The sequence below is a fragment of the Xenopus laevis genome, chromosome 9_10S (assembly GCF_017654675.1).
Source record: "Xenopus laevis strain J_2021 chromosome 9_10S, Xenopus_laevis_v10.1, whole genome shotgun sequence".
NCBI classification, from domain to species: Eukaryota; Metazoa; Chordata; class Amphibia; order Anura; family Pipidae; genus Xenopus; species Xenopus laevis.
Genome location: NC_054388.1, coordinates 10,491,370 through 10,514,961, shown reverse-complemented (window position 1 = coordinate 10,514,961; position 23,592 = coordinate 10,491,370). Strand labels below are relative to the sequence as shown.

Here is a 23,592-nt window from a genome sequence, read left to right as displayed (position 1 = left end):
AGTGATCCTCTAATGTCCTAGACATGAGCCCACCCTAAACCAAATGGCATGCCCCTCAAATGCTTGGGAAAAATGTCAAAACAAAGATCTTTAATAGTTACAGCTTTTAAAGACAATCCCGCTTTTAAATATGAAAAAACGCCAGTGTTTTTTTTTTTAAAAAAAATTATGAATTTTCGGCATACAGGATATGATTTCACTGACCTAAAATTGAGGAGGATGTCGCTTCATCTTATCAGTTCACCAGGTCTAAACTGGCGAAGGAAGCAAAATAGATAACGTAATTTGCACTTTAGTGAATTTGCCTGAGCGAAAATGCACCTGATGAAAGTGCGCGAAATTTAGCAAATTGTGCGCTACACCTTGGCGATGTCCCTGTGGATTGGATTTCTAGTGAATTTTCGCTAGCGACGGCCACTTCGCCCTTTACTAAATCTGTCCCCATGTTTTTTGTTTTTTTTCCACCAGGAAAATCTTTTTTTTTCATTTTTTTTTGTGTAGGAAAAAATACCCAATGGCGAAAATGAAAAAACACATGAATAAAATTGTTGAAATTTAAAAAATTTTCAATTTGTTTCATGAATTTCTTTACTCGGTTTTGGGGCAGTTTCACTCATCACAAATTATTCATTATTTCTAAAGCACCAGGATATGCAGGAAAGCTGATCACAGCATCCCAGTTGGCGAGAAAAACTTGTGCAAGAAAAAAACTTTTTTTTTATATAGTCGAGATTCTATGCAGAATACATTTCATGAATCTGTCCCTAATTAAAGTAAAATAACTTTGCATTGTGACATATTCTTACAATTCCTGAGCCACACAGTTGAAGTCAGAATCGATTTAATGGATACAGTTTTGTTTGTAAATCTTCCGCCACTGCGGCATGTTTGCTCAGCAAAGCAGAATGCATCTACATTTTTATCCTGCTGACTCAGCGCTTATCTGTGCTCTTTAAATCATTTACCTGAATGTTAATCGTGGATACATTTCCTTTCTTCTGCATTAAATCAGAAGTCAGAAGAATCTCCTTGGGCCAAAAAAAAACATTGTTTCATTGTTTTGGATTCAGATGAAAGATTTTTTTTCCGTATCCCTGAAGGATTCTCACATGGCTGATTCATAAAAAGGAGACATTGGCAGTGACTTCAGGATTATATCAAAAGAAAGGCGAGAGACGAGACTGTTTTTTTTACTATTGTTATTGTCAGACCTGCAGATACAGCTCCTTGCTTATTGGCTCCCTTCAATGTATTGGAAGTAGGGATGGGCGAATCTGACAAGTTTTGTTTCACCATAAATTCACCGCCGGCAAAAATTCGGCAAAATGGGCGACACATTTTTTTGACGCGCTGCAAATTTTTTTTTGAAGCTGGTCATTTTTTTTCTTCCATTGGAGTCTATGGGCGTAATTTCCGCTGCGCAACTCTGCGGAAAAATTCATCCATCTCTAATTGGAAGTAATGGTGTGATAAAAAAGACATGCCACCGTGCCAGAATCCCAATGTTGTCCAAATAAACTTTCAGATTTGTAAAGGAGTTTGAAATCACAATGGATAATTCTGTCAGCATTGTTGCTGAATTGTGCTTAGTACAGGGGAATACCTATGCTGCCATAGTTTTATATTTCTCTGTACAGACTATGAGCAAACTTAGGGGACTGTTCCTGCTGAATTGTGCTTAGTACAGGGGAATACCTATGCTGCCATAGTATTATGATATCTCTCTGTACAGGCAATGAGCAAACTTATGGGGCTGTTCCTGCTGAATTGTGCTTAGTACAGGGAATACCTATGCTGCCATAGTATTATGATATCTCTCTGTACAGGCAATGAGCAAACTTATGAGGCTGTTCTTGCTGAATTGTGCTTAGTACAGGGGAATACCTATTCCTATTTTAAGGGAAATAGGAATGTAATACATTCTGTATACATATCTGTACTCTATAATCCTATTATTTTAAGAACATGAAAAATCCCTTTGTATTTAGAGCAAAATCATAGCACTGGCTTAACATTGCACCTAGACTTAAAGGGAATAAGTCTTAAAAAAATAACTCTGGCTTAATTCATTTCCATGCATATAACAAATGATGACATTTCTTGATTGAGATTTCTGGTTGGCGCGGAGTCACAGTGCAGACATTTGGAGGAAAATACAACCGTAGTAAAGTTTGGATTTGGTCTTTGTTATTAGTTTAAACCAGGGGGCAAATTTACTAACCTCCGAAAATTCGCCAGCAACGGCTTCGATCACAGCACAACACTGTGCCAGGACAACGCTAATTCACTATAATCCACAGTTGCGTCCAGAACACTGGCGAAGTTGTGCTAGCGTTACTGCACCAAGCGAAGTTGCACTAGCATTGCGTAATTTGCATATGGCGAGATTTGAGCATTTGAAACAGAGGCCGAGGATACGTTTCCCATGCTGTTCCTCTGCTGCTGCTCTGCCTGCATCAATAGACAGTATACAGTATCTTCTTCAAACGCAGTGTATTTGGGCAGCTAAATGCAAGGACCTGCCTCAGGATGGCTTAGGGGCCCGAATTGCCCCATGGCACTCTCCAGATATGACTCCGGGTTTATTGTAAGCTCTAGATAACAGGGACCCCCTTCCTCCTGCATCTATCATGTACTCCTTATTGCTTTGTATATTTGTTAGTTATTTATAGTAATGTTTGCCCCTCTGCTTGTACTATTACTGCATCCTAGTGCTATAATTATGCTATATAAATAAATATATATATAAATATGTTCTCGTGCTTTGCTCATTCTAATTATTCCATAAACGAAACTAAAAATATAATGGGCAACAATAAAGCTGAGAGCCCTTTTGCACCCAGGGGTTGGATGTCTTTAATTAATAATGCAGAGTTTAGATGTTATTTGTGTTCTAGTATTCCAAACTCCATCAGGGGATAAACACTGGTGTTGATTTCAAAGCCAAGGCCTCTCTCGCACAGGTGATAAATCTTCAGGTGACAAGGGAAAAGGCTGGGGGAATAAATTGCTTTTATTGAGCCATAAAGTCATCTCAGTTTGGGTAAAATCTTATGGAGATCTGGAAAGATGAATTTCCTAAAGGATTTCGAAGGTGGGAGGGAGAACGTAAAGTTCAGGAAAGTATTTTTTCACCTTCTAAAGCAGCTCTGGGATTGTGGGGGTCGCCGACCCTGTAAACGTTCCCTGCATGTAATTACAGGCAGCTGTTGGAATTGATACAATAGTTAATGGCTAATATTTCAGAGATGTTGCTGAAAAATGTATCAAATGACTGTTGCAAAATTGTAACAGTTTCGATTCAGCGCCTGAATTACTGAGCTGCCAGACCCCAGAGAACCTTTAAACTTAGATTTTGAAAAAACGGTAAAAAAATAAATAATGGAAAGTAATTGAAAAAAGTCAACTGAACTGAAAAAAAGTGTGAACAACCCCTTTAACTATTGAATGAAAGTAGTATTTTCATCTGTATCTCCATTGTTCCACAGACTGGTTTATAAAAATGCGCCAGCCCAGGACTTTTCATAATACCTGGTACATCGCAATGCACTGCTGTCTTACTTCTTACTTCATGGCTAATGATGACCGAATTTATTCGGCAGCCATGGATTTGCGGCGAAATTCCAAATTTCGCCATGTGCAAATTTTTTCGAAACTGTAGTGAAAATTTGCCTCTAGTCTCTGTCCCTATATAAAAGGCACCTATCTAGTGTTACCAATCCCTATTTCTGCAGGGAAATGAGAGCAGAGCAGATTGTAACCCTTCCAACACTTTCCTCTTGTCTCTGTCCTTATATATTAGGCACCTATCTAGTGCTACCAATCCCTATGTCTGTAGGGAAATGAGAGCAGAGCAGACAGTAACCCTTCCAACACTTTCCTCTTGTCTCTGTCCTTATATATTAGGTACCTATCTAGTGCTACCAATCCCTATGTCTGTAGGGAAATGAGAGCAGAGCAGACAGTAACCCTTCCAACACTTTCCTCTTGTCTCTGTCCTTATATATTAGACACCTATCTAGTGCTACCAATCCCTATTTCTGTAGGGAAATGAGAGCAGAGCAGACAGTAACCATTCCAACACTTTCCCCTTGTCTCTGTCCTTATGTATTAGGCACCTATCTAGTGCTACCAATCCCTATTTCTGTACGGAAATGAGAGCAGAGCAGACAGTAACCCTTCCAACACTTTCCTCTTGTCTCTATCCTTATATATTAGGTACCTATCTAGTGCTACCAATCCCTATTTCTGTAGGGAAATGAGAGCAGAGCAGACAGTAACCCTTCCAACACTTTCCTTTTGTCTCTGTCCTTATATATTAGGCACCTATCTAGTGCTATCAATCCCTTTTTTTTGCAGGGGAAATGAAAGCCCCAATAAATAATACACAGAATAAATGATGTTCATTTTACAAAATAGCTTATTTTTATAGCTATAAGGCACATGCAGAAACACTGACACACCTTCTCACACACACACATTGTCACACAATCAAACACAGGCTTCGAGAACATAACAAGCCCATGATACAGATATGAAATGGTCTGTTCTATTTTTCTGCTGAGCTGGGAAACATTTTTTTCTGCTCTGTTTATGTTGCTGATGTTTCAGATACATTGTGTCATTGTTCCAAAATGCTTTTATTGAAATGAGACCAATTGTATCTTTTCATGGGCAGGAAAACACAACTTTTGTCTGATAACAATACAACATGCTTTTATGTGGCAGAATATGTTGTACCAGGCCCATTTCTAATGGGAGGGGGTGGGTATAGTGTTGGAGGGCTACATAAATGCTGCTCTTTATGGGAAAGTAGAATTTCGCATTGGCTTATGCATGGTTGGGTAACCCCAGTGATAGAGCTCTCTGTGTCTTAATCCCTGAAGGGAATATGCATTGTGGGTAAAAAAGGGCGGCACTTTGGTAAATGAGTGTTTCACCTTTAAGTTAACTTTTAGTATGTGATAGGATGATCAATTCTAAGCAACTTTTCAATTTGTCTTCATTATTTATCTATTTTTAATCGTTTAATCGCTTTTGAATTCTTTCCCTTCTTATTCTGACTCTTTGCAGCTTTCAAATGGGGGTCACAGACCCCATCTAAACACATACGCTCCGGAAGGCAACAAATGTATTCTTATTGGTTCTTTTTAATATTTATTTTTCTATACAGGCCTCTCCTATTCATATACCAGTCTCTTAAAGAAGTGAGTCCATGGTTGCTATGGTAATTTGGACCCTAGTAACCAGATTGCTGAAATTACAAACTGGAGAGCTGCGGAATAAATAAAGAAATATCTGAAAAAATGCAAATGATAAAAAATTAAGACCAATTGCAAATTGTCTCAGAATATCACTCACTACAACTTAACGCAAAGGTGAACAACCCCTTTAAGTAAATTAGCTGTCATCTGACATGGGGCTCAGGTGCAGGCCATGCAGCAAGGTCCCCCCACCCCCCTCCAGAAGAGAATATTGTGGCATCTTCACACAGGGCCCAGGCTGTCAAGGGGGGCCCAGCTATTTTGGAAAGTGGAGCACAGCCGCCCCCCCGACAGCGATGAAGTCCCGAAGAGCCAGAATCCCCGAAGAGCTGAAGCTCCCAAGAGCCAAAGACCCCAACAGTTGAAGTCCCTGAAGAGCCAAAGCCCCGAAGAACCAAAGTCTCCAAGTGCTGAAGCCCCCGAAGAGCTGAAGTCCCCAAGAGCCAAAGTCCCCAAGAGCCAATTGACGTCCTGAAGCAGGGAAAAGACCCAAAGCCCCGAAAGGAGCCTAAGTTGAAGTTCTGAAGCAGCGAAAAGACCCAAAACCCCGAAGGGAGTCAAGTGGAAGTCCTTGAAGCAGCGAAAAGACCTGAAGCCCCGAAAGGAGCCGAAGTTGAAGTCCTGAAGTTTGGAAAAGCCCTGAAAGTAGCTTGACATCCTGAAGCAGCGAAAAGATCCAAAGCCCCAAAAGGAGCTGAAGTTGAAGTTCTGAAGCAGCACAAAGACCCAAAGGCCTGAAAGGAACTGAAGTTGAAGTCCTGAAGCAGCAAAAATACCCGAAGCCCCTAAAGGAGGCAAAGATGAAGTTCTGTAGCAGTGAAAAGCTCCGAAAGGAGCCAAAGTCGAAGTCCTGAAGCAATGAAAAGACCTGAAAGGAGCCGAGGTTAAAGTTCTTAGGCCCTGAAAAGATCCGAAGCCCCAAAAGTTGAAGTTCTCAAGCAGAAAAAGACCCAAAGTCCCAAAAGGAGCCGCAGTTGAAGTTCTAAAGCTGTGAAAAGACTCAAAGTCACAAAAGAAGCCGAAGTTGAAGTCCTGAAGCAGCAAAATGGCCCTAAGTCACTAAATGAGCCGAAGTTGAAGACCTGAAGTATTTTTAGCGCTGATGTCTAAAATGCAGCTTTGGCCTTTTACTGTGGTGTGGGGTGGATCTGGGTGGGGCTTGGGGGGTGGGCAGGGTGCAGAAAATGTTGTTGTACGGGGCCCGTGATTTTTACAATGGGTGAAGGCCCATTGCTCCGCTAGTTCTGCTATTGCTATCTATAGTATTAATCACATGGCTGTTGTATGAGCCCACAGCTGCAGCAGTCTAAATAAAGTTGTAAATTTTTGGACAGAAGTACCTTTAATGAATAGTGTCAACACGCGCAACAATGGCATTTATTTTAGCTGCATAAATCAGCCTTTACGAGTATAACAGCGATACTGTACCTTCTGTATTGTGCACCAGTACTAGGACACTGGAAAATAACACAAAACCTTATACATCTTTTCCTTATCCTTTAGTTGACATAAAAGCAAAGAAATTACCTTTATATCCGGTGTTTAGTTAATGTATTTGCTGGCCTCAGAAATTCAGTATGGAAATCCCTTTTAAAATCTGTCAATAAGTGAAATATGAGAATAAGTGAAATATTGCCATGGCAATCATATTTTATTTCCTTTTTCCCAGGAAAGGCAGCAACATTGACCATGAATACAAAGGGAATATGTTCTAATAGATATGATACACTGTATAAACAACAATAGAGAAAAGACAACAGGAGTAATTGACAGGGAAATGATTTTTGTGTTGTAGTTCTAATGAATGAAGTTCTTCTTGTGTTTTGACAGACTGGGACAAGCTGCTGAAAGGTTTGTTTACAAAATCCTAAATCCTCATTCCAGCAAACACTGCCACAGCCAGAAGTTATTCAGAGCCCAAGGAAATATGTCCCTCTTCTTCTTCTACCAATGATCAGATATTGAACAGATATTGATTCTGTACTAGAGGTTCCCAAACTGTGGAGCCACCACCACGAAGAGAGACCAGTTAGGGGGGAGATTTGGGGTGAGTGCTTATTTGTACCCTGGGTACCCCTGGAACTATAGCAGGGTGACTGTTACCCCAATGTTTCTATATATCTGTAACCTTGTTATGAGCTAAGGGGGCCCAGTCTGAAGGCCAGTTAGGGGGAGATTTGGGGTGAGTACTTATTTGTGCCCTGGGTACCCCTGGAACTATAGCAGGGTGACTGTTACCCCAATGTTTCTGTACATCTGTAATCTTGTTATGAGCTAAGGGGGCCCAGCCTGAAGGCCAGTTACGGGGAGATTTGGGGTGAGTGCTTATTTGTGCCCTGGGTACCCCTGGAACTATAGCAGGGTGACTGTTACCCCAATGTTTCTTTATATCTTTAACATTGTTATGAGTTAAGGGGGCCCAGTCTGAAGGCCAGTTAGGGGGAGATTGGGGGTGAGTGCTTATTTGTGCCCTGGGTACCCCTGGAACTATAGCAGGGTGACTGTTACCCCAATGTTTATGTACATCTGTAACCTTGTTATGAGCTATGGGGTCCTAGCCTGATAACAGAAAACTGATCATGAAATTAAAGTACATAATACAAACAAAGTAAATATTTTAAAATGGGGATCATTGTTATTATAGAATATTTTTCAAGTTGAAAAAGATATATATATATATATATATATATATATATATATATATATATATATATATATACTGTATTGTGAATGTTTTTTTGCTTGCAAAGAAGATTCAGTTTTCTTAAATTCGTTAAACTAAAAACATTAAATTAGTCCAGATCTAGGCCACAGATTATGACACGCTGAATGAACACAAGTCCAAAGTTTGAAAACATTAACAGAAAGGGAGTTTAATACAACAGTATTACACTTTTTTCATTAGGGACGACGAGTGCTATCAACCAACAGATTGTCTCCTGATTTATCTGGCCGGGGGGGCTCACAGATTCTATTCTATTAATATTCTTTCTTTCAATGGCTTTGCATTCCTTTCTACCTGATGTAATGGCTGAACATGGCTGATTACCCAATCATAAAGTCGAACCAGTGATTCATTACAGCAGCTAAGTGAATTAAAGGGGCACTTGTGGATGCACCATCAGGGCATTTTGCCATAGAGTTAAACCATTGTGAGTAAGGGCATGTCTTTAAAGAGAAAGAAGAAATAGAAGCATTTATTTCCATATTGTATCCATGCAACAACAGCCTGTTTGATCAGCATGTTTATGCTTAGTCTGCTTTTGTGTTATTCTGTATCAGTCATTAGTCTGACATCTTTGTTATTATGTAAATGTATTTTTGATTAGGTTGCGATAAAAGTATATTAATATTTTGGTTTTATAAAACCATACTATTCTATACAGTTACACTAATAAGATATAACTCAGCCTGCAGCCTTGTGCCTTTATATGATCACAGAACCCCTCAGTGACTTCTAATATCCTTATCATTAACAGTAGGGGGTACATTATCCCTATTAATACATGAGTGATACTCAGAGTTCCCTGTATAACTCAGTCTGCAGCCTTGTGCCTTTGTATGGTCACAGAACAACCCCTCAGTGACTTCTAATATCCTTATCATTTACAGTATGGGATACATTATCCCTTATAATACATGAGTGATACTCAGAGTTCCCTGTATAACTCAGCCTGCAGCCTTGTGCCTTTATATGGTCACAGAACAACCCCTCAGTGACTTCTAATATCCTTATCATTTACAGTAGGGGGTACATTATCCCTTATAATACATGAGTGATACTCAGAGTTCCCTGTATAACTCAGCCTGCAGCCTTGTGCCTTTATATGGTCACAGAACCCCTCAGTGACTTCTAATATCCTTATCATTTACAGTAGGGGGTACATTATCCCTTATAATACATGAGTGATACTCAGAGTTCCCTGTATAACTCAGCCTGCAGCCTTGTGCCTTTATATGGTCACAGAACCCCTCAGTGACTTCTAATATCCTTATCATTTACAGTAGGGGGTACATTATCCCTTAAAATACATGAGTGATACTCAGAGTTCCCTGTATAACTCAGCCTGCAGCCTTGTGCCTTTATATGGTCATAGAACAACCCCTCAGTGACTTCTAATATCATTATCATTTACAGTAGGGGGTACATTATCCCTTATAATACATGAGTGATACTCAGAGTTCCCTGTATAACTCAGCCTGCAGCCTTGTGCCTTTATATGGTCACAGAACAACTCCTCAATGACTTCTAATATCCTTATCATTTACAGTAGGGGGTACATTATCCCTTATAATACATGAGTGATACTCAGAGTTCCCTGTATAACTCAGCCTGCAGCCTTGTGTCTTTATATGGTCACAGAACAACCCCTCAGTGACTTCTAATATCCTTATCATTTACAGTAGGGGGTACATTATCACTTATAATACATGAGTGATACTCAGAGTTCCCTGTATAACTCAGCCTGCAGCCTTGTGCCTTTATATGGTCACAGAACCCCTCAGTGACTTCTAATATCCTTATCATTTACAGTAGGGGGTACATTATCCCTTATTATCAATAAGTGGTACTGTATAACTACAGAAGACCCTTTCTTCCAGTGTAAATGAGCCAACAGACACAATTCTGATGTGATATTAATATAAAGCATGGCCACTTGTACTAATACTAAGCATTCAAATGAGTTTGCTTAGGTCTAATGAAGTTGAATATTAATGTGCACATTGTTCAGTTGATGCAAATCAGACTAGTCCTCATTTGATCGTGTAGATAATTATGGAATATGCTCAACAAACAGGCAGCTGTTACTCAGATATTTTTTTTCCCATTTTCATATATTTACACAGACAAAACTCCCATCTCACACATCGCTTTTCACTGGGATGAAGGTACCACCCTCGGAGCCAGCCTGTGTTGTTTTAAGGTCTGAGCTTCCCCAAAGTCACTTCCTATACAAACAGACAATATATCGCTAGTTGGTTTATTAAAGACAGAGAGAGTCACAACATATGGTTTCATATAGGTGTCACCTAGTCAGTAAATTTCTCGCCTTCACCATTTGCTACTTATCCATTAGAAGTGTGAAGTTGAAAGGTATTTTGTGTTGAGTGAGAAGAAGAAATAATTGTCATTAGCCGACAAAAATCTTCGAACCTGTCCCATCGACTAAAAGGCCGATCGCCGTGGTATGAGAATCTGGACGAGAGATCGGGACATTGGGGGCAGATGTAATGTATTTGATGCAACTTGTAACATAAAGACGTCCATTGAACTTTAAATTTCCCGCCGTATGCAAATTAGCCTGAGCCCAAGACCTTTAACGAATTTGCGCTCAGCAGAATTGAACGCTAGCGCATCTTCACTTTGATTTGCTCGCATTGCAGAAGTAACGATAGCAAAAATTCACCAGCATCCATCGGTCAGGACAAAACTTCGCATTTTAGTAAATTATCGTTGCCCCAGCAAATTTTTTAGAATTCAATAAGCTTTATAAGAAAGGTCTATATAAATACACAGTAAACCCTCAAAGTAATGCTGCTAATAATAGTCATCTGCCAAAGGAAACACAGCTTTTCTTTCCTTCTATTGTGTACTCATGGGCTTCTGTATCAGACTTCCTGTTTTCAGCTTAAACCTCCAGGGCTTGGGCTTGAGCATGCTCAGTTTGTTCCTCTCTCCCTCCCTCCTCCCTGCTGTAATCTCAGCCCAGAGCAGGGAGAGACTCAGGCAGGAAGTGATGTCACAATTAGGGATGCACCTAATCCACTATTTTGGATTCAGCCGAACCCCCTAATCCTTCACGAAAGATTCGGACGAATACCGAACCAAATCCGAATCCTAATTTGCATATACAAATTAGGGGTGGGAAGGGGAAAACATTTTTACTTCCTTGTTTTCTGACACAAAGTCATGTAATTTCCCTCCTCGCCCCTAATTTGCATATGAAAATTAGGATTCGGTTCGGCCGGGCAGAAGGATTCGGCCAAATCCAATCCTGCTGAAAAAGCCCAAATCCTGGCCGAACCGAATCCTGGATTCGGTGCATCCCTAATCACAATAAGCTAGTATGGCAGCTGCTATCCTAAAGAAACATGGCAAGCTTCTAGAACTGTTTACTCAGGTATGGTCAAGCATTCTGCAGAATAAAAGTAATGTTATAGCTTGTACTGTAGTGGCTAATCTATTGGTAATAAACTACTTTGGTAGCTTTCATTCCCCTTTAACAATAGATAATATAATATGCCCCTTGTTGCTAGAAAAATAAAGGTTGGGGTGTGGGAGCACTTTTTAGATAATTAAAGTTAATATATATAGTTAATGAATAGTGAAAGTGCTATTGATCTGTACACACTAGAAAATCATCCAATCCAGGGCAGCAAATCACTAAAGCTGGCCATAGACACACAGATCCTATCTAACAAATCGAGGATTCGTACGATTTTTGGATCGTGTGTGGAAAGTGCCGACAGCTTTCGTCCGGCGGAGATCGGTCGTTTGGTTGATCGGTCAGGTTTGATTTTGACCCGATCCCGCCGGAGCCCATTACACATCATAATCGGATCGTTCGGCCATAAGGCCGAACAATCAGATTACCCCCGATATAGCCATGCTCGTTAATGGTATATCGGGAAAAGATCCGCTCGTTTGGTCACCTTAATTCTCACCTTCTATAGTAGAAATCTCTATAACCTGACTGTCCTTACAGAAAACAATGCTGATGATATCTCCTTCCATCATCCTCTTGATACCTGTAAAGTTTAGATCCTGACCTTTTAACTGGAAAAATGTTATTTAAACAGAATTCTTTAAAATGGTCAAGGTAGGAAAACCAGCAGAACAGGACCAAATTAAACAGATACTTCCATTTTCAGGGATCAGTTATAAATATATATATATATATATATATATATATATATATATATATATATATATATATATATATATATATATAGAGCCATTAAATACAAATGTTCTACCTTTGTTTACATTTTGGGCAAACACAGATTCATATGACTGTGATTTTATGGCTGGAACTGTGTATAGATTCTACCCACTCTGGCCTTATAGGGGCATATAGAACACAAGCCTTAATATGTACATTTCCCATAGTGGGGGGAAATACAGTGAAATCTGATCTGTTTGTGTCCGATTACTGGAGCAAGCCCCGTACTAATCTTTTAATCTTTCTTGCATTCCCAAATCAATGGAAACAGGACTCCAGGTTGTGCTCTGATTTTCCTCAAACTTAATATTTAATCCGTACCCTGTTGCCCCAATGGAATAAGGAGAATTTTATAAATCGGTGGAAGCCGAACTCGTTCCCAGGTAACTCACGTGTGACCCCACCATGGGTTGATTAGAGGCGGATATAGTTAACAATTAATTCAGCCAATCAGAAAATATTAAAGTTAATAATTACAGCAGGGAGAATGAGTGTGATTGCTGCTGAGCAGAACATTTCTCCAATGTTTGTTTGACCTGTCATTAACACATTTATTAGATTGACCAAATCTCTTCGTTTAAAACCTCTGAAAAATTTTTTCATGATTTATTTATTTTTTAAGTGTTAACTGGAGTAAATGGTTACTTGAAATATACATTGTTTCATGGTAAAAAAAATTAAAAAATAATAAACTATTAAACTATTATAGTTTATTATTAATAATTTATTATTAAAGTCAATTAAACAAGTCAGTCTAACCATTAATTGAGTGATATTTGGGAGTGACATTGGCATCATAGGATCTGTGATTTTATTGAAGCTTTCTCCACTATGTTTAATACAATATAAACAGTATGGCAACTTCTACTTGTATTTGCAGGTCGAACTAGACTGGTGGGACTCCAGAAGGAATCCTGTATGTCTAAGGGAAACAATATGGCACCTCCTTCCCATATGTATAAATACAAATATACAGAGAAGGAATGTTCTGGGCACACAATAAGCTATACCCTCATACTGTACTGTCTAAGGGAAACAATATGGCACCTCCTTCCCATATGTATAAATACAAATATACAGAGAAGGACTGTTCTGGGCACATAATAAGCTATACCCTCATATTGTACTGTCTAAGGGAATCAATATGGCACCTCCTTCCCATATGTATAAATACAAATATACAGAGAAGGAATGTTCTGGGCACATAATAAGCTATACCCTCATACTGTACTGTCTAAGGGAAATAATATGGCACCTCCTTCCCATATATATAAATACAAATATACAGAGAAGGAATGTTCTGGGCACACAATAAGCTATACCCTCATACTGTACTGTCTAAGGGAAACAATATGGCACCTCCTTCCCATATGTATAAATACAAATATACAGAGAAGGAATGTTCTGGGCACACAATAAGCTATACCCTCATACTGTACTGTCTAAAGGAAACAATATCGCACCTCCTTCCCATATGTATGAATACAAATATACAGAGAAGGAATGTTCTGGGCACACAATAAGCTATAACCTCATACTGTACTGTCTAAAGGAAATAATATGGAAATTCCCAGATATTTAAATACAAATATACAGAGAATGATAGGAGATATACAGTATACGATTTAAATACAAAGAAGGCTGCAAATCACCACTACACTGTAAGTTGCCTGTAAGGGCTATTCCACACAGGGAGATAGCCACGCGTTTGCGGTCGCGGCGACAAAGCCTCGCCAGGCATTTTCAGGCGACTGTTGAAAAGCGCATCGCCTCGTGTGGTTAGCACAGGCGTTTTTACATAGGCGCCCATACAAAACTGTCGCCTGCGCCGGTCGCGGCGACTGGCTTTGTTGCCGCGACCGCAAACGCGTGGCTATCTCCCCGTGTGGACTAGCCCTAATGCTCTGGGTGATTTCCTCCTCGTTAGTTTTATGCATTACCCCCTTGCCTTGGGCTGAGCCTGCTCTCTGTTCCAATCAGTGTCACTAATGAGGGAGGATTGTGAGGTTTTCTGTTTTGTTACTGCATATGAAGATAATTAGTTTTTGCTGGTATTTCCCCAAGTACGCGGCTGTGAGAATGTTCTATTGATCGGACAATTTAAGCATTTCCTCACTTATTGCTGAACACGAGCTATTTGTGCTAATTACTGCAGCCGATTGTGCGGAGAAAACACAATATGACATATTTATTTAAATTTCCTGCCACCGAAATAATAAATCTTAGCTTTAAAACACAGCAGAAAAGTGCATTAATTCTCATTTCCCCGTTGCCCTGTGCATTCAACCACCAGGATCATTATATTTGTACATAAATATCTCCCTTTTTCAGTCATGTGTACTTCTATGTAGGATTCTACCTGTTGATCTTTATATGAATGGGGTTCAATGTCTCAGGAGCCAGCTGAGCCAGTAATATCTTTATAGAAGCTAAAGGGGAACAAAGAAAAGGGTAATAAATATGATTTTGCCATGTGATATTTCTATTAGATAAACATATACTGCAAATGATTGCACAGAAGACATTAGTATTCCCCATATACCTGATATACTGTATGTCATCAGCGTTGAACTGGGTCAATGGGAAAAAAACCTGTGGACACCGCCAAACTAGACCTGCTCTCCACTGAAAACTAATCTTGCTCCCCTCAATCACCGCTGTAGTGGAGAAGTATACGGTAAATGTGGGGGCCCCAGTCTAATGCTGCATGCCAGTGAGTTTTGTTAACTAATGCTACTGGGACACAATGCTCAATTATACAGATAGCTAGAATCTCAGCTGCCATAAAGCAGGGCAGGACTGCTGCTTACAATGAGGATCAGACAGGATCTGTGCAGCCACTGGGACAGAATGCTCTGTTATACAAATAACTAGAATCTCAGCCATAAAGCAGGGAAGGACTGCTGCTTACAATGCAGATGAGATAGGATAAGTGCTACTGGGACAGAATGTTCTGTTATACAGATAGCTAGAATCTCAGCCATAAAGCAAGGAGGGACTGCTGCTTACAATGGTGATCAGATAGGATTTGAGCAGCCACTGGGACAAAATGCTCTGTTATACATATAGCTAGAATCTCAGCCATAAAGTAGGACAGGACTGCTGTTTACAATGGGGATCAGATAGGATCTGTGCAGCCACTGGGACAGAATGTTCTGTTATACAGATAGCTAGAATCTCAGCCATAAAGCAGGACAGGACTGCTGCTTACAATGGGGATCAGATAGGATCTGTGCAGCCACTGGGACAGAATGTTCTGTTATACAGATAGCTAGAATCTCAGCCATAAAGCAGGGAGGGACTGCTGCTTGCAATGGGGATCAGATAGGATCTGTGCAGCCACTGGGACAAAATGGTCCGTTATACAAATAACTAGAATCTCAGCCATAAAGCAGGGAAGGACTGCTGCTTACAATGCAGATGAGATAGGATAAGTGCTACTGGGACAGAATGTTCTGTTATACAGATAGCTAGAATCTCAGCCATAAAGCAGGACAGGACTGCTGCTTACAATGGGGATCAGATAGGATCTGTGCAGCCACTGGGACAGAATGCTCTGTTATACAGATAGCTAAAATCTCAGCCAGAAAGCAGGGAGGGACTGCTGCTTGCAATGGGGATCAGATAGGATCTGTGCTACTGTGACAGTTAAATACTCAATTTAAATTTTACACAACAGCCTTTATTTTTGATGAAAATGACCCATAAAGTGTCTTTTATATCTGTCACCAAAGGAGGTTTATTACGCGGTGATTAGGTATAATATAGTTTACTGATAACAGTCATGAAGTGTTTGGTGTTTCTTGATTTTTCTCCCCCCCAAAAAAAGATATATAAATATATGTTTTAGGATGAACACATATAATCTTTTTTAAGTAAAAAATGACGTGCTATTTTACATAGTCCAGCTGTAAACTATGGAACGGCCCATAAAAGTGTTATTTGAAGGCAGAGGCGTACATGAGAACTCTTACAATTTTCTTTGTGTGGCCATATAATGAGGTTATTTATGGTAGATGGGGGCAATCTTGTAAGGAAGATTAAAGGTTTTTATAATAAAAGACAGCAAAGGGCCAGGGAACTGATTCCTTCCAAATAGCACTGACTCTCAAGAGCGGATTAATCACCAAAGCAACCATTAAAACTTCAAGACGATTGCTTGTAAACTCCCCAAAGGAAGAGCTATAAAGTGAATTCTGTGGCACATAGCTGCCCATATGTTAAGGCTCAGCAGTCATGAAAGCAAGGGCCATTCCCAGTTTAACCCTACTGTATTTAATTGGTTCATAAACAATACCACTAAGCTACCAGTGTCCTTCCATGCTACACCAAATTATCGTATTTACATTATTATACTTGTAATTAAAGGGAAACTGCTGTCGAAAAAATAAATAAACACGTACTTGTTTTGAGCCATCCACTGTGAGCATCAGTCCTGCCTTGCTTTATGGCTGCAATTCTAACTATCCACAGAGCATTCTGTCATAGTGGCACAATTCCTATCTGATCCCCATTGTAAGCAGCAGTCCTGTCCTGCTTTATGGCTGAGGTTCTAGCTATCTGTATAACAGAGCATTCTGTCCCAGTGGCTGCACAGATCCTATCTCATCCCTATTGTAAGCAGCAGTCCTGCCTTGCTTTATGGCTGAGATTTTAGCTATTTATATAACAGAGCGAGAGCATTCTGTCCCAGTGACTGCACAGATCCTATTTGATCCCCATTGTAAGCAGCAGTCCTGCCCTGCTTTATGGCTGAGATTCTAGCTATCTGTATAACAGAGCATTCTGTCCCAGTGGCTGCACAGATCTTATCTGATCCCCATTGTAAGCAGCAGTCCTGCCCTGCTTTATGGCAGCTGATATTCTAGCTATCTGTATAACAGAACATTCTGTCCCAGTGGTTGCACAGATCCTATCTGATCCCCATTGTAAGCAGCAGTCGTGTCCTGCTTTATGGCTGAGATTCTAGCTATCTGTATAACAGAACATTCTGTCCCAGTGGTTGCACAGATCCTATCTGATCCCCATTGTAAGCAGCAGTCCTGTCCTGCTTTATGGCAGCTGAGATTCTAGCTATCTGTATAACAGAACATTCTGACCCAGTGGCTGCACAGATCCTATCTGATCCCCATTGTAAACAGCAGTCCCTTGCAAAGTGGAAACACATGTATACAGTCGTATTGCATTGATCATAAAAGGGGTTTAGCAAGTTGGTTAGTGACCCTATACAATACTTACCAAATAAAGTCCTTGCTCAACTGGATTTATGGAAAGGGGTGTGTAGTTGCGCTATACCCTCTGTCTGCAACTAGTTCCTCAGACTTGCGGTACATTAGCCTTTTAATATTGTCTAAAATGAAAAAAAAAGATCAAAACTTATAGTGAAAATTCTGATTAATTCATTTAGTCATTGGGTAGTCAAGTCCACTAATTGCATATTCAATGTTGCAGATTTTTCAATGAAAAGCTTGCGGTGCCTCTTTGCACCATAACAGGGTGATATATAGGATTAGGGATACTTGCGAGAGGGTATAATACTATCTGTCACAGTTTTCTAAAGAGTTTTGTGTCATCATAGAAACTGGGGTCACAGGTCAAGTTTCCAAAGTCATAAAACTCCAATGGAGCCTTAGAAAAGCATTTTCCATGCAATTCCTAATCCGAGTTTAATCTGCTCTGTGGCTTTCATGATATAACAGGATAAAGGCATATTTCCTGTGACAATTGTGGGATGGGAAGATGGAAAAAGAAAATGTTGGTAAAGTAATCACTTCCTATGGTGCAAAGGCCATGATAACACAAGAACCCCAAGAAATGAATTGTATATTGTTATTACCTTAACATGGGAGTGAAGATCTTTTTAGTAATGGAGAGGTCAAGGGCAAGCCATGCTTTGTGCCTCTTTCTGTCCCACAGTCACACTCCCTTCCCAGAGACTATTTCCCCACTGTTACTATAGGCACCATCTCTCCCTACTATACCTGCTATCCCACAGTCACACTCCCTTCCCAGAGACTATTATCCACTGTTACTATAGGCACCATCTCTCCCTACTATACCTGCTATCCCACAGTCACACTCCCTTCCCAGAGACTATTATCCCACTGTTACTATAGGCACCATCTCTCCCTACTATACCTGCTATCCTACAGTCACACTCCCTTCCCAGAGACTATTATCCACTGTTACTATAGACACCATCTCTCCCTACTATACCTGCTATCCCACAGTCACACTCCCTTCCTAGAGACTATTATCCACTGTTACTATAGACACCATCTCTCCCTACTATACCTGCTATCCCACAGTCACACTCCCTTCCCAGAGACTATTATCCACTGTTACTATAGGCACCATCTCTCCCTACTATACCTGCTATCCCACAGTCACACTCCCTTCCCAGAGACTATTACCCCACTGTTACTATAGGCACCATCTCTCCCTACTATACCTGCTATCCCACAGTCACACTCCCTTCCCAGAGAGTAGTTCATGAGCAACATGTTGCTCTTCAACCCTTTCGATGTTGCTCTCAGAGTCCTCAAAGCAGGTGCTATTTTTGAATTCCAAGCTTGAAAGCAAGTTTTAATTGCATAAAAACTAGGTATAGTAGATCCTCCTGTAGGATGCCAGTCCACATAGGGGTTACCAAATAGCCAATCACAGCCCTTATTTGGCACCCCAAGGGACTTTTTCATGTTTGTGTTGCTCCCCAACTCTTTTTTTACATTTGAATGTGGCTCACAGGTAAAAAAGGTTGGGGAGTCTTAGCGACTGTATAGCTGCTCTACTGCACTGCTGTTCTGCTATATAGCTATACTGTATAGCTTTTCTACTGTATATCTGTTTATCTGTACAGTTGTATTACTGTATGCCTTAACTACTGTATATCTGCTTTGCTGTACATCTGTTATACTGTATAGCTTTGTTACTGTATAAGGCTAATGGTACATGTGGCGGTCTAATCTATAGCTTCATTATTATATATCTCTTCTTCTGTAAAGCTGTATATCTTAACTACTGTATTTCTGCTCCACTGTGGAGCTGGTCTGCTGTACAGGTATGAGATCCATTGACACCCGTTATCCAGTCATAGAAAGGCCATCTCCCATAGACTCCATTTTTATCCAAATAATCCAAAATTTTAAAAATGATTTCCTTTTTTCTATCTAATAATAAAAAGGTAAATTTGCGAGATATAATTCATCTTTATTGGAAGTAAAACCAGCTTATAGGGTTTATTTTATGTTTCCGTGATATTCATGAATGAAGATCCAAATTACGGAAAGATACGTTATTCATAAACCCCAGGTCCCGAGCATTCTGGATTACAGGTCCCATACCATTACTCACGCACAGATAAAATTACATGAAACTTTCATCTGTGAGTGTATGGCTGCCTACCAGCCCCATCAATATCCATATAGTATGTAACGACAGTATATCTGTTCAAATGTACAAATCTGGGGTACTATACGTTTATTCTAATGTATAGATGTATTCTATTCTAATATAGTATAATGTACAGATGTATACATTCTGATACTGTGATATTGTCTGGTAATTATTTTTAATTTTCTAATAAACCAAATTATATTTTCTCTTACATACATTGCCTTTCTAATTGTAAATTAAATAAATTATAACTACAAAGTTTTTTGATTTAACTCTCATATTCAAATGTAATTGTTTTCCTATTACATTTTTTTATCATTTTTACAATTGCTGAAATAAAATTTTAAATATAAATATATATATTTTTTTTTGTTTTTGTTTTTTTTTTGTTTTTTACTTGGGCCCATTAAGTATTTTTCTGTTTCTTCTTTTTACTGGGAATTAATATCTCCCCTTCTGTATGGAAATTGTGCAAGGCAAGTGAACAGTTCAGCACAGATGGGTAGGAGTAAACTTTGAAAGTACAATACAGGCCTTTTTATGGTTTTTGTCCTTAGTTCTATGTGTGAATGGACTTCCAGTGCCCTGTCACCGGGACAACTGGAAAAGCTGCAACATCATCAAGGCCTGGATTCTTTAATGTGGTGAGAAGGATTCATAGGCGGAAGGGAGGGGGGCAGAACTATGGCTTGGAATAAACAACTAACATGGGGCTGAGATTCAAGCACATGGGAACTGAAACAGCTCTGTGTGTGCTTAAGGTTTATGTTGTGATGCTGGTTAAAGTGCACCCATAAAGGATTAGGAATCAGAGCTGCTTCCCATCATACCATGAAAGCTTTCAGCTGGACAGACCTATTCTTTTACAGGGACATTTGCACAGGGGGTCATGTTGTTCCATCAAAAACTGTATGTCTATTATTGTGCTTACTGTGTGCCCAGAACATTCCTTTGCTGTATATTTCTAATTATGTATGGCTTGGAGTTGCCATATTATTTCCCTTGGACAGTACAGTATGAGGGTATAGCTTATTGTGTGCCCAGGACATTCCTTCTCTGTATATTTGTATTTATACATATGGGAAGGAGGTGCCATATTGATTCCCTTAGACAGTACAGTATGAGGGTATAGCTTATTGTGTGCCCAGAACATTCCTTCTCTGTATATTTGTATTTATACATATGGGAAGGAGGTGCCATATTGATTCCTTAGACAGTACAGTATGAGGGTATAGCTTATTGTGTGCCCAGAACATTCCTTCTCTGTATATTTGTATTTATACATATGGGATGGAGGTGCCATGTTGTTTCCCTTAGACAGTACAGTATGAGGCTAAAGTTTATTGTGAGCCCAGAACATTCCTTCTCTGTATATTTGTATTTATACATATGGGAAGGAGGTGCCATATTGATTCCTTAGACAGTACAGTATGAGGGTATAGCTTATTGTGTGCCCAGAACATTCCTTCTCTGTATATTTGTATTTATACATATGGGATTGAGGTGCCATATGTAAAATATGAGGGTATAGGTATTTGTGTGCCCAGAACATTCCTTCTCTGTATATTTGTATTTATCCATATGGGAAGGAGGTGTCGTATTGTTTCCCTTAGACAGTACAGTATAAGGGTATAGCTTATTGTGTGCCCAGAACATTCCTTCTCTGTACATTTGTATTTATTCATATGGGAAGGAGGAGCCATGTTGTTTCCCTTAGACAGTACAGTATGAGGGTACAGCTTATTGTGTGCCCAGAACATTCCTTCTCTGTATATTTGTATTTATACATATGGGAAGGAGGTGACATATTGTTTCACTTAGACAGTACAGTATGAGGGTAAAGCTTATTGTGAGCCCAGAACATTCCTTCTCTGTACATTTGTATTTATTCATATGGGAAGGAAGTGCCATGTTGTTTCCCTTAGACAGTACAGTATGAGGGTATAGCTTATTGTGTGCCCAGAACATTCCTTCTCTGTATATTTGTATTTATACATATGGGAAGGAGGTGCCATATTGATTCCCTTAGACCAGGGATCCCCAACCTTTTGAACCCGTGAGCAACATTCAGAATTAAAAGGAGTTGGGGAGCAACACTAGCATGAAAAATGTTCTTGGGGTGCCAAATAAGTGCTGTGATTGGCCATTTGGTAGCCCCATGTGTATTGTCAACCTATATTGAGGCTTGGTTTGGCAGTACAACTGGTTTTATGCAACCAAAACTTGCCTCCAAGCCAGGAATTCAAAAATAAGCCCCTGCTTTGAGGCCACTGGGAGCAACATCCAAGGGGTTGGAGAGCAACATGTTGCTCACGAGCTACTGGTTGGGGATCACTGCCTTAGACGGTACAGTATGAGGGTATAGCTTATTGTGTGCCCAGAACATTCCTTCTCTGTATATTTGCATTTATATACATGGCAGGGCAATGCCATTATTCTTATGTCATGCATATTACTTGCCTAGCACCACCTATATTTGCCAGACATAGTTCTATTGCTAAAACATACAGTACTTGCTTTCTAACAATCAGTATGTGAGTGTATGTGACTACACAGGGTGCATTCATGTATATTTGTGTATCTGTGTGTACAGAAGTGAATAGGCAAATAGCCAATCTCCCCCCTTCCATAAGACATCAAACAGCTAAAAAGAAAACACTTTTGTTAATTGCTGTCTAGACAGTTTATTGCTGCAATAAGCCTGAAACACAGAAAATCCCAGCTCTGAGGTATGAAACAATCAGACTAAACAATAGTTTTACTGCATTTACAAAAGGTCTGATTTATTTGTATCTGAGTGAGGTGGGCCATAAACATTCATCTTGGGGTCTGCTACATGATCCCATCTCCTCTTACATCTTTGCACTTACCCAGAATGCTATGGGTGACAGATAGCATGCAATTTATTTATGTGAATCTGTCTATCTATTATACCTGTATCTCTTCTGTGCTTTCTCTTTTTATTTATATCTAAATAGATAGATAAGATAGACAGACAGCTTCAAAGATATAATATCTATGCATCTACACACACACACGTATATATTATACGTATTATTACCTTAACCCATAATAATTATTAAAATAAATATTTCTAAACAAAAGATATGGGTCAAGGGAATCTGGGAAACAAAAAAGCTTTTTTTACCGTTACAAGTATGGCATCCATTATCCAGAAACCCATTATCCAGAAAGGTCTGAATTACAGAAAGGCCGTCTCCCATAGACTCATCAAATGTTTAAAAGTGATTTCCTATTTCTCTGTAATGATAAAACAGTAGCTTGTACTTGATCCCAACTAAGATATAATTAATCTTTATTGGAAGCAAAACCAGCCTATTGGGTTTATTTCATGTTTACATGATTTTCTAATAGACTTAAGGTATGGAGATCCAAATTATGGAAAGATCTGTTATCCAGAAAACCCCAGGTCCTGAGTATTCTGGAATTCAGGTCCCATGTCTGTGTGTATATATATATATATATATATATATATATATATATATATATATATATATATATATATATATATATATATTTATATTCTGTTCCTACTTATTATATGAATCAGTATTGTAAATAAACAATGGTTATTTGGTTGTTTATATGTTTACCTCTAAATAAAGGGGCGTATTTGTCAAGGGTTGAATTTCGAATTGAAAAAGCTTCGAAATTCAAATTCCAAAAGACCAACCGAAATTAAGTCGAAGGTATTTTTTGGTCAGATAGGTCCGTTTTTGATCGAATAGGTCCGTATTCGGATCGTACGAATCGAAGGAATATCACATTCGATGGAAGTTTTTCCCAAAAAAGTTGATTTTTTTTGAAGTCCAAATGGGTTCTAGGAGGTCCCTCATAGGCTAAAACAGCAATTCGGCAGGTTTTAGATGGCGAATGGTCAAAGTCGAATTTTTAAAGAGACAGTACATGATAAATTTCAATATTCGAATTTTCAAATATTTTTCAAATTCAAATCGAATTTGGACTAT

General features: G+C 39.3%; 1 long non-coding RNA gene across 1 annotated transcript in view; it reads right to left on the bottom strand.

Annotated features, from left to right (window-relative positions):
• Positions 1 to 14,056: 14,056 nt before the first annotated feature.
• LOC121399045 overlaps positions 14,057 to 23,592 on the bottom strand; it is a 29,935-nt gene continuing 20,399 nt past the window's right edge. Inside the window, exons 2-3 of the long non-coding RNA XR_005964704.1 lie at positions 17,447 to 17,558; positions 14,057 to 14,637 (exon numbers count right to left, since the gene is read on the bottom strand). This is a non-coding gene — a long non-coding RNA (uncharacterized LOC121399045). The remainder of the gene's footprint in view (positions 14,638 to 17,446; positions 17,559 to 23,592) is intronic.